The sequence below is a fragment of the Rutidosis leptorrhynchoides genome, chromosome 9, assembly GCF_046630445.1.
Source record: "Rutidosis leptorrhynchoides isolate AG116_Rl617_1_P2 chromosome 9, CSIRO_AGI_Rlap_v1, whole genome shotgun sequence".
Lineage (NCBI taxonomy): Eukaryota > Viridiplantae > Streptophyta > Magnoliopsida > Asterales > Asteraceae > Rutidosis > Rutidosis leptorrhynchoides.
The window spans coordinates 161836673-161842615 of record NC_092341.1 but is presented as its reverse complement, the minus strand read 5'-3'; the positions used below and the strand labels follow the sequence as shown (position 1 = coordinate 161842615).

Here is a 5943-nt window from a genome sequence, read left to right as displayed (position 1 = left end):
TGTGAGTGTAATACCACTTCTTTTGGTAATGGCTTTAGCTGTTTCATTTCGGGGGTTAGCATTTGTATCGCTAGGTAGAATCCCCGGTTTTCTTTCTCCAATTAACCTTGCTAGGTTGCTTACTTCTTGTTCCAGATTTTGGATTGAAGCTTGTTGATTTCTAAATGCTTGAGCATTTTGTTCATTAGTTTGTTTCTGAGGTGTGAAAAATTGAGTTTGAGATTCAACTAGCTTCGACATCATATCTTCTAAATTTGGCTTTTTATCATCGGTTTGTGGTGGTTTATTAAAATAACCAGGTCTTTGCTGATTGTAAGTATTGTTAGATACTTGTTGATTGCTAGGACCTTGTTGGTTGTTGTGTTGGGCATTTTGATTGTAAGGAATGTTTCGATTATAGTTTGACCTTGGCGGTTGATAATTATTTTGATAATTATTTCCCAGCCTTTGGTTTATATATGAAATATTCTCTCTTTGTTCCATTGTTTGTTCAATACTGAGACAATCTTTTGTCAAATGTCGTCCTCCACACTGCTCACAACTAATGCGTATTGCGTGAATATCTTTAGTCAACTTTTCCATTCATCTCTCGAAAGCATCTAACTTTACGAAAATGGAATCAAAGTCATGGCTAGAATCGGCTCTAGCCGCTTTAGATGATCAAAAAATATCTTTTTCTTGATGCCACTCATGTGAGTGGGAGGCTGTGTTATCAATAATTTTGTGAGCTTCAGTTGCGGTTTTCTTCATAATGGATCCACCAGCTGCTGTGTCGATGTCTTTTCGTGTAGTAACATCGCATCCTTGGTAGAATATTTGCACTATTTGATAAGTGTCTAAACCGTGTTGAGGACATCCTCTCAACAATTTTCCGAATCTTGTCTATGCCTCATATAATGTTTCGTTTGACTTTTGCGTAAACGTAACAATTTCTCCTTGAAGTCTCATGGCTTTAGATGCCGGAAAGAATCTTTTAAGAAATTTCTCAACTAAAACATCCCATGTATCAATCGCTCCTTCGGGTAATGATTCTAACCAATCTTTGGCTTCTCCCTTTAAATTCCAGGGAAACAACATGAGATAGATCTGTTCATCCTCAACTTCTCTGATTTTAAATAGAGTACAAATCCTATTAAAGGTTCAAAGATGTTCGATTGGATCTTCTTTTGGCGTACCACTAAATTGGCATTGATTAGTTACCATGTGTAGGATTTGTCCTTTGATTTCATAATCTGGCGCATTAATGTCTGGTTGAGTAATGGCATGACCTTGGCCAGTGCGTGCGGCTCTCATTCGATCTTCCATACTCAGAGGTTCCTGATTTTCCATGATTGAATTTGTTGAATCTGAATCACTAGAGGATTCTGATTTAATAGTTTCTTCCTCGACAACCTCTGGTTGTATGATTGGTGGTTCAGGAGGAATGATTAGTGGTTCAGGATCTCTGAATTGTCCTTGAATATCCTCCGGGCTCTCTATTGTGAAGTCGGGTTCAAAAAATGGATTATCGGAAATTTAAATTGGAGTACTTGGTCGACTAGATGATTCTAAAGAAAAATCAATGGCGACAATATTGACAAGATGTCTTGATCGAGTTACAGGTGGTGAACGTATGAAAGGTGGTGAACGTTTTGCTGGGTGCATTCACTGAATATCCTATTAGTTATAAAGATAAAAATTATATAAGTTATCAAATTAATAGACTTTTCTAATTTTTCCCACGTTTCGAATAGCCAATAGATGCAGCAGGTAGCCAGGACCCTTTATATCGGAAGCCCATAACTCGCCACTAACAAATCCAACTATTACTACGAACCAGAAAATTTTGAATGTCTACCAATTTAACCGCTTAAAATAATATTTCATCGAAAATTAAATAAAATTCTAGGTCCTAAAAACTAGAGCGTAGAAATGAGAAAGAAAAAGCGTGTCGAAAAATAAGAAGTCGAAAAACAAACGTCGAAAAACAAAAAGTCGAAAAATAATAATAAGAAAGTAGAGCGTCGAAACTTAAAAGTTTAAAAACTAAAAATTAAAACTTGCGTCTAAAGGTATTAAAGCTTAAAAGGAATTCTAAATCCAAAACGGCAATAACTTAATTAGGTACTACAATTTATAAATTGCGTCGCAAAATTCTAAAGCACCTAAATCTTAATCTAAAGAAAAAAATACTTAAGGGATTTTACGACAAAGTCTAAAAATCTAGAAATATAAAATAACTACGGCAAAAACTAAATTTAAAACTAATTACAAACGATAAAAATACAAATTAAGATTAAACGATAAAAATACAAATTATAACTAAAATGATAAAAATACAAATTTTATAAAAATATTATTTTTATATTATATTTTATAAAAGTACTAAAATTATATAATTGATAAAACTAATTAAAACTTAAAATAGAAAAATTAATTAAAACTAAAACTAATTATTATTAAATTAAAACCCTAATTAGGTTAAATAAGAATAATACTTATAAATAAACTACTCCGTATTAAATGTTGTACTAGGTTTCAGCCTGTCAGAGAAGCTCCGCGACTGCGGTGCTTTCTGCCCAAGTGGCTTCGCGACTGCGGAGTAATGCAGGTTCAGAATTCGTGCAGGTTCAAATTTGACAGGTTCAGTTTTAATTTTTTTTTCTGATTTTTATTTTTTTTTAATTTAAATAAAACTTATATTTAAAAAAACACTTATTAGTTTTTGTAACTTAAAAAAACTTTTTAATTTAAACACTTACAAATATAGAAATATATACTTTTTTATATGTTTTCGCTTTCGGTTCCCCGGCAGCGGCGCCAAAAATACTTGATGATGCAGCGAAGGCGTACGAAATATACTATTATTTTTACTACGAAATACGATGAAATATGATAAATGTTTTATTTAATTTATTTACAAATGGGATATACCTAAACTGTGATGACCCAAAAATTTTCGACCAAATTTAAACTTAATCTTTATATAATTCCGACTTAATAAGCAATGAATTTTAATAAATCTTGAACCTCCGAAAATAGTTTTACAGAAGCTTTTGGTCACCCTTTTATTTCGATGATTCACGAACGTCATAACTTGATTTAATTGTTTAATTATTGTGTATATATATGGATTTATATATATTTAACTTGAAAATATGATAATTAAATATCTCATTAAGTATATTAACAAAGTATTATATATATTTTCATACTACTAATTTAAAGAGTTTTCAAACAATATATATATATATTACTATTTAAACGACGTAATTAACTTATGTTAAAATGTATTTACATATAATGTATTACGAGTGTAAATACATCCTTACAAGTACTGAATACACTTTATGATATACCAATACATATAAAGGATATCTATACTCGTATTTCTGTTCAATTTCCTCAAAGAATTCTACTCGCATTCATACGGTATTTTTACCCGTATTATACACAGCTTCTAGAAGTATTTACTATTAGTATATACCAATAGAAATCTATTGACTATTACTTCGATTACCCTTGTATGTAATCCACCCCTGTTTTAATGAGTCTATTGCCTATTAATCCATCCCCATCTCCGGTCAAATGAATAATTATTAGTATTTATAAATATCCCGCCCATCGTACCCAATCGAACGTACGTGGCTATTTATAAATACGTCAAATTGTAAATCTCTATATTAATCAAATATATAGTCCATTAATAGCCCATAGTCTAATTTCGACAAGTGTCGGTCTTTTGTCCAAACCCTAATTATGGTCCAAAGTTCAATAACCCCGTCTTAATATTTAGTCCAACATCACGATTACTTCGACTTAAATAAGCATAATAATAACTTAAATATGAGACATTAATTTAAAAAGAAAGAACATAGCTTACAGTGCTTATTAATCGCGTAGCTTTACATGGACAGAACTTCGACTTTAAAACCCGTAAATAACCATTACATTACCTAATCTAAACTAATATAAAACTAAACTAATTTATATATTATATATATATATATATATATATATATATATATATATATATATATATATATATATATATATATAATATATATATATATATATATTATATTATATACAGAGGGAGAGATAGATTAATGATGGTGCAATGGATTCGGCAGAAGCTTTTACCTTTTATAGGCAAATTCTGATTTTGACTGCTCCGCGATCGTGGAGGTTTTACCCTCTGTATGACGACCCAGAAATTTCCAACCAAATTTAAACTTAATCTTTATATGATTTTAACACGATAATCAAAGTCTGTAATGTTGAGTCTTAAATATTTTGAAGTATTCTCATTTATGCAATTACCTTTGACTATTCCCGACGATTCACGAACCATAGTTTGTAAATAAATATGTATGTATATATATATATATATATATATATATATATATATATATATATATATATATATATATATACGTAAGTATATATATAATAATTTGAAATTATAAAATATAATTTAAACATTTGAACTAAATATGTAAAATGAGCTACAAAAATAATTAAGTGTAATTTAAAATGAATCTATATAATTTCTATCTAAAATTAATATTATATGTATATAGTAATATTTATATAATTTATAAATATTCAATATTCAATATTATTATATATATTATAAATGGATATAATTAATAAATTGTAATATTAATATATTAAATTAAATAATAAGTTAAAAAGTTGTTATAGTATTATTATTACTAATATTATTATTATCATTTTCATAATTACTTTTATTATTATTTGTATTATTTTGATGTTATTATTATATCTATTATTATTATTACTAAGTTTACTTTCGTTATTGATATTAATAGTAATATCGATACTAGTATTATCAATATATATATAGATATAAAAATTGATACATATAAATAGTTATTATGACTTTTATCAATAATATCACTAATATTATTAATATAATTATTATTAGTATCATTATTATTTATTATTATATATCTATCATTAATTATTAGAATTAATGGTATTATTATCATTATTATTAATTTTATTATTATTATATATAAACTTGTTATTAGTATTAATATTATTATTAATACATGTATATATTTATTAATACACATCACAGTCAGATACATATACATATACATACTCCGAATACATTACGTATATTCCAATACATATATATAAATATATATAAATATAGTAAAAATATAGATAAATATAGATAAATACATATTTATACATAAGGGAATCAAATTCAGTTCCTAATCATTTTCAAACTTTCTGTAATTTGTTTTACATTCTCTGATGTCGTACCAATTAGAAAACCAATCACATAACACAACAAAATCAGTTGTAGACATCCACTTTTATTTATTATTTTTTTATTTTTTTTTCAGTCCTTGCTGTATGATTAATTCGATGTCCACATTGCTTTATAAGACAATCCAATTATGTGTTTAGAAATTCTTTCACCTTCTTCCATCACATATAAGTTATACAATCAATTAATTCGATCAAATTTAACAGAAAATTATAAGAATAGCCCGTGTCCCCTGTTTACCCTTCACTTTTAAATAAAAATGATTTCGAATTATTTTTCAAAATGTATTAATGCTAAGTTTTTAGAAATCTCGTATTCAAGATATCTGGAAAGTTTCAAAACTCAATTTATTATATCAAGCACGAATTTTTGAGTCAAAGATTATGATTTATAAAGTCAACTCTGTGTTCTTCATCAAATTCAAATCTGTTTTTAAGTTTCAGTTGAAATTAATGATTCCTAAAGTTTCTAAGAACAATTTTGAGTCTAGTTCATGTTGAAAGTGTAATCTAAAATGGTCTCTAATTCGTAATCAAGGTTTAAGTTATAAAAACGAGTTTTTTTGCACAGTTTATTTTAATTCAGGTTTTCTTATGGCTTGTAATTAAAATTAACGATTATAAATCATTTTGTTTTGTGTGAGAGGACTGAAATCAGAT

The 5943-nt window shown here is 27.5% G+C and overlaps 1 non-coding gene across 1 annotated transcript; it reads left to right on the top strand.

Annotated features, from left to right (window-relative positions):
- The first annotated feature begins 838 nt into the window (after positions 1-838).
- On the top strand, positions 839-945 carry LOC139869565 (small nucleolar RNA R71). Its single transcript, XR_011766171.1, has one exon. It is a non-coding gene; the product is annotated as a small nucleolar RNA R71 (small nucleolar RNA).
- The last annotated feature ends 4998 nt before the right edge of the window (positions 946-5943 follow it).